Source organism: Nannospalax galili, unplaced genomic scaffold, assembly GCF_000622305.1.
Source record: "Nannospalax galili isolate Female #2095 unplaced genomic scaffold, S.galili_v1.0 scaffold513, whole genome shotgun sequence".
Classification (NCBI taxonomy): domain Eukaryota; kingdom Metazoa; phylum Chordata; class Mammalia; order Rodentia; family Spalacidae; genus Nannospalax; species Nannospalax galili.
In genome coordinates this window covers 2,562,251-2,568,843 of record NW_008334861.1, presented here as the reverse complement: position 1 = coordinate 2,568,843, position 6,593 = coordinate 2,562,251, and the positions used below count along the sequence as shown (strand labels likewise).

The window sequence follows — 6,593 nt, the reverse complement described above, 5'->3', positions numbered from 1 at the left end:
ATTTTCCAAGACCCAAGGTTGCCCCCTCCCTTAGTGTGGAGCAAAGTTGCTGCTGAAATGGCTCTGAACAGAATGGAGTAACTTAGGGAAGTTTGCTGAGCCAGTTCAGTGCCACCCGCAGTGAAAACGGACCTCCTCAAATCAGTTAACCCAGTCAAGACAACCCTTCACAAGCATTATCAAAGGCTAACATTAATCTAGATAATTGCTCACAGGTGCACCTGGAGCCTGCCTTCTCGGTGATTCTAGAGTCTGTCAAGTTGACTATTAGCACTAACAAGAACCAACACATTTTTATTATCCATTTCATCAGCTGTTGGACATCTAGGCTGTTTTCATTTCCTGTAGAACAGCAATGAACATGGGTAAGCTAATTAATACTTCTGTAGTAGGATATAGAGTCCTTTGGGAATATGCCTGAAGCATGGTATGCTCAGGTCATATTGTAGTTCTATTTATAGCTTTTTGAGAAGGCTCCACACTGATTTCCAAAGTGGTTGCACTAGTCACACTTCCCACTTCCTTGCCAGCATTTGCTTTCTTGACGATATCCATTCTGATTAGAGTGAGATTTTAAAAAAAGGCAAAAAAATTCAAGGTAGTTTAAGGCTGTGTATGCTAGTGCACACCTTTAATCCCAGCACTTGGGAGGCAGAGGCAGGTGGGTCTCTGTGATATTCAGGCCAGCATGGTCTATATAGTAAGTCCAGGCCAGCTGGGTCTACATGGAGACTGTGTCTCAAAAAAGAACAGAAAAAGTATTTCTGCTTCCCATTAGGCTATGGATATTGAACACTTTAAAAAATATGTATTGGCCATTTGTAGTTTGTCTTTTGAGGGCTCTATGCTCAGTTCCTTAGCCCATTTTTTTTAAATGGGTTGTTGATTTCCTTGTTTAACTTTTTTTTACTTCTTTGTATATTCTAGATATTACTCCTCTATCAAACGTATAGCTGGTAAAGATTTTTCCCTCTTTCCATAGACTGTTTCTTCACTTGATTGACTGTTTCTAAAGTTATACAGAGGCCTTTTTTTAATTTCATGAGATTCCATTTGTTAATTGTTGGCCTTATTTTGAGTGACTGGATTTTTTCATAGACAGTCATCGTACAGAAAAGCTCCACCACTAAGCCATACTCCCATATTACTATATGAATTGGCATTTTTATATATTTGTTTTAAAAGATGTTTTGTATTATTTTTATTTATGTGAATGAGTGTTTTGCTTGCAGGTATATAAGTGCATCCATGTCATGTAATGCCTGTTGATGCCAGAAGAGCACATCAGATCCCCTGGAACTACAGTTACAGATAATTTTTAGTCACTATGTGGGTGAACTGAATCTGGGTCCTCTTAAAGAGAAGCTGAGCCATCTCTCCAGTCCCACATTAAAAAAAATATATTTAGTTATTTATTTATTGTGTGTGCATGCACATGCCATTGTGCATGTGTGGAGGTCAAAGGACAACTTGGACGAGTTTGTTCTCTCCTTCTACCAGACAGGTCCTAGGATTGAACTCAGGTCATCAGGCTTGGTGGCAAGTACCTTTTCCCACTGAGTCATCTTGCCAGCCCCCATATGACTTCTAAATATTGGGATGATTAGAGAAATTTATAATTCTGGACTTAGTTAACCACTTCCAGAAATTTAACTTTGAGTAAAAATTCACTGGAGTCCAAGTGTTTTACTAATTTGTTAAATAATTAAGGTGTGATTTTTTTTTTCCTGCGTAGGAGAAAAGATAGTAGCAAAGTGCTGTGGTATTCTTGTCTCATAGGACATAAGGCAGTTTAGAATCTTACTAAAGATTTTAGTCTCATTTCTTCCCTCCCACCAAACTAGGAATTAGTCAAACATTTTTAAAACCAATTCTTCCTTCTATTCCTCCTGTTGAAATAATCACTCTGTCTGGGAATTTTATGATTTTCACAAATTGATAATTGTGAATCTACACTATCTTTGTGATGTGTATGTGCCCTTGGGCATGGAGGCCAGAGGTTGATGATGGGTATCTTCCTCATTGCTATTTTTTTATTTTTTTGAGACAGGGTCTAATTGTGTAACCAGGCTGGTCTCAAACTAATAGTTGTCTGCCTGCCTCTGCCTGCTGAGTGCTGGGGTTAAAGGCATGGGCCACTATGAGTGGCTCTTTATTTTTATTTTATTTTATTTTATTTTAGAGACAGGACGTCTGACTCAACCTGGAGTTCACTGATTGGGCTATGCTAGCTGGTCAGTGAGTTCCAGGGACCCACTGTCTCTGCCTTCCAGTGTTGGCATTGCAGATGTTTGTGGCCATGCCTAGGCTGAGCAAACGATTCAATTTTGCCCCCAGTATACTTTCTTGTAGGACGGTGATTCAGCAGGAGTTAAACATCTATAAAAATTAGGATCTCTTGCCAGGTCAAGGCAGAGGTAGTTGGATCTCTGTGAGATCTCGGTCACTCTTGATCTACCTAGTGAGTTCCAGGCCAACTGAGGCTACAGGGAGACTCTATCTTAAAAAGACAAAAAAATTGGGATCTCTTGTCTGTGAGTGCCAAGAAATGTGGCTCAGTGTCAGCCATGTGAGTGAACCATCTTGGATGTACACCTCAGTAAAGCCTTTAGACCATTAGACTGCTAGCTTACATTTTGCTTAAATCGCTTGAGAGATCCCAAGAGAGATTTGCCCAGGTATCCTTACCCTGATATCACAGAATTGTGAGCAGAATATGGGATGATTGTTACATGTCAACGTGTTTCAGGTAATTGGCCATGCAACAACAGTAATTTATTTGGAAGGAATCGTGAGACAAAATGCAGAATTGTTGTGAAAAACAGTGTATGAGGGGAAGACTGAAATTGGAAAAGAATGACTAGGAATCAGAAATGGCCCTTATCCAATGGTGGCTTTTCTCAAATACAATGATGAGTTAATAAAATGGATGCATGCTTTCATTTGTAGCAAGTGCAGAACAAGAAAATGCAAATGCAAAACAGTGTTCCCATCTAGTCTGTGAGGGAAAGGCTGAAAGACAATTGGGATGGGAATGTGCAAGGGGGTTGTTCAGTCTGCCTTTAATTGCTGTGACAAAACACTCTGACCACTACCAACTTGGGGAGGAAAGGGTTTATTTAGCTTACATCTCCCGGGTCACAGGCCATCACTGAGGGAGTCCAAGGTAGGAACTCAGGGCAGGAACCTGGAGGCAGGACCTGGAGCACAGGCCATGGAGGAACACTCCTCACTGCCTTGCTCCGGTGGCCCGTGCTCACCTGCTTTCTTATACAATACAGAACAACCTGCCCAGGGGTTGTACCACCCACAGTGGGCTGGGCCCTCCTACAGCACTCAAAAATCAAGAAAATACCCTAAGACATGGTCACAGGCCAGTCCAATGGAGAAAATTCCCTAATTGAGGCTCCCTCTACCTTGGTGTGTCACGGTGACAACAGAAGCTACCCAGCACAGGGGTTAGCCTCACTAGCAGTGTTTCAGCTCTTAATTCCTGTATTACTTTCCTTTATACTTTTTAATGTTAAATACTGTGGACTGTATTGTTATTTAATGACCAAAATCCCTTGTAAAAATAAATTCCCAAGCCTGAATATCAGTCTCCAAAGGTGGAGGTCCATGAATCTGACCTCTGAGTGCCCTGTTATTCACTGCTGATCTATGCTATGGTAGCAAGGCCAAATGAAATTGCGGTTGCCTCCTCCAAAGTCTGCTACACTTTCACACTGGAAGTTATGTTTATCCATCAGCTTCCCATATCTGGTGCATTTGTCCTGTGACCACACATGGGGAGCCAAAAGCAAATAGGACAGTTCTACTGGCTTCAAGGCCAACGATTAACTTTACAAACATGTTCACAACGTTTTCAGTATGAATATATTCAAACATATTTGCCTCAGTTTCGGTGTTCTCCAATTGTCTACTTCTGATGTTCAGAACATCCACAGATCACTGCACCTGGCTGGGGCTTCCTCTGATTCCTTCCTAAAGAAATCTCTGACATGCCCCTTTTCATTGACAAGGGTAGACATCACCTTACTCCCTCACAGCTCCGCTGTTTGCTTAGTTTGACCCTGGGTCAGCAGTGTCCTTTCTCTAAACCAGCGTTTATACCTCTATGTGTTGAGCAGATAAATATTTGGGTTGTGGCTAGTTGAGCCTTCAAATGACAAAGCTGAGATCAGGATGTGGGCTGAGGACAACCATTCTGCTGCATTGGCTGCAGTTGCTTCATGAGAGAAACGGATTGTGAACAATCTGGCAGATGATTTAAGGACCAGTGCGTACATGGTTGACTGTCAAAACACTTCCATGACATATGGAAGGGGAATTGCCACTTTCAGAGGATGACGTTTTTCCATGTTCCTGCATTTTTATGAAGATGGGCTACATCTCTCACTAGTAAATTTGACAGTGTTCTTCCTCCAAGGGACCATGAGTACACAGAAATTTTGAAAATAAATTCTGAAGAGGATAAAACAACCAGGAAAGAATTTATTCCAGTTCTATTCAAAGAATGATAGAATACCAAACAAGGACCCAATTTCAACATTCCCTGCAATAGGGCTTTTGACCTTGAATAATGACAACTTCTTTCACGCCAGTGAGTTAAATAAAGATGTTAATACCTACCACAAGTGGTTGGTAAGAACATGTCCTAGTTTGCTTTTCTCTTGCTGCAATAAACATCATGACCAAAAGCAACTTGGGGAGGAAAGGGTTTATTGCATCTTACACTTCCAAATGCCAATCCATCACTGAAGAAAGTCAGGGGAGGGGCTCAAGGCAGGAACCTGGAGGCAAGAGCTGAGGCAGAGACTATTTACTGGCTTGCTTCCCCCCGGCTTGCTCAGCTACTTGTCTCATCCAGCTCAGGCCCAGCTGTTCAGGGATACCACTACCCTCTGTGGCCTGAGCCCTCCTACATCAATCAGCAATCAAGAAAATGTCCCACAGGTCAGTCTGTTGGAGGGAATTTGTCAGTTGAGGTTTCATCTTCCCTGGTGACTCTAGTTTGTGTCAAGTTGACAAAAGCTAACCAGTGCACCATATACCAAAAGATTTCCATGAACACCTAGTGAAAATATAGTCTGACCAGGTAAAAGGCCACAGGGATTGCTGCTGTTAGGTCCCTGACAACTGGAAGGGTCACAAGCAGAAGGCTGCCCATGAGTTCTTTGCCACATTTCTATACAGGGTGGTTTCCCAGACCTAGCTGGATGAGTAAACTCCACCTGAGCATCAACCACAATGGGCTGGACTCCCCATCCCCTTTGTGTGGCTTGAGAGAAGCTGTGTGCAAAGCAGGTTAGGACCGACCTGGCAGAACTAACAGAGCATTAGTGGGGAGTACCATGTTCTGTCCAAAGGGTGGTGAAACATTCCTCATTCAACAGCTTCATCGGGGACGAACAAATACAGAACTACAGATACCTGATACAGCACAAGAAAAGCAACACCAGGAATGGGCCTTCAAATTCCACAGCCCTGGGCCTATGTAGTGCAAAGGAGGAAAGGCCTGTCTGGTGCTGGATCACTCTCCAGGAAGCTGACCACCGGCACCAAGGACAGCAAAGCACAGTGGTCCGTTCCATGGTGGTGAATCTGCCTGCAACACCTTCCACCAGGATACACATCACTCAGATGGTGGACGCTGTGTGATTAACAGTGAGATGGGGTGGGGTGGGGTGGAGTGTGTGCCCATGTGAGCACAGGTGGCATTCAGTTCACATATTATGCTTGCTAGTCCAACCCAGCTACTGGACTAGTCCTGGGTGGGGACTCACCAGAGGAAGAAACTTGAGAGCCCCCTGCTCCCTGACCCTGGTCAGAAGGCTCCACTACACGGCAGTACGCACCTCAGGCAGCCTTCTGGTGGCTTCCTGTGAGAAGACCCCTGATCACTCTGCTGCCTGGAGGCCCTGAGAGCTTATCCTCCAGGAGATAGGGGCTGGCCAGGATCCTGGAAAAGGAACCACATAGGGAATGCTAGAGGCAGGAGAACTCTGGACAGGAGTTGCGAACCCAGGTAGTCAGGGGCGGGAGACACCCCCCCCCACCGCGCCGGGGGCCCAGATGTGTGCGTGGGAGGGGGAGAGCGGCAGGTGACGTCACCCGCGGTCCCAGGTCGCCCAAGGCCTAGGCGACAGGCTTGTCGCGTGACCCGCGCGCGCCAATGGCCCAGCGGTTTCCCGGGCAACGTGGAGGGTCCTCGCTCCACCGCCACCGCACCCCGCCCCAAGTCCGCAGTGCAGAGAGAGGTGGCGAGCCCGCGCCGGCGCACTGGCCCACGTGCGGAGGACCTGAGGATCAGATCCAGCCAGAGAGCTGCTGAGAGCCTGGAAGGGAGCGGTGGGCGTCCGACCCCGCCTCCTCTTCCTGAGGCCTGGGAACCTCGAGGAGGGCGGGACTCAGCTAGGAAGCACCCTGTCCCAGGAGAAGGTACCAGATCCCAGGAGGGGACGCCTGGCCCGGGGAGACCCCGCCGCCCCTGGCCCCAACCGGGTGCGACTGCTGCAGCCTTAGGAGTTGGGAGGAGGGTGCAACCCATCGAGGGAGGGGCTGGCTGCAGAAGCATCATTTGCTGGAGGAGG

General features: G+C 45.9%; 1 protein-coding gene across 1 annotated transcript in view; it reads left to right on the top strand.

Moving 5' to 3' along the window:
* Positions 1–6,249: 6,249 nt before the first annotated feature.
* The window catches only part of LOC103731181 (paraneoplastic antigen Ma3 homolog), a 2,241-nt gene continuing 1,897 nt past the window's right edge, over positions 6,250–6,593 (top strand). The window contains exon 1 of the mRNA XM_008829506.2: positions 6,250–6,441. The gene's annotated coding sequence lies outside the window, so the exon portion shown is untranslated. The remainder of the gene's footprint in view (positions 6,442–6,593) is intronic.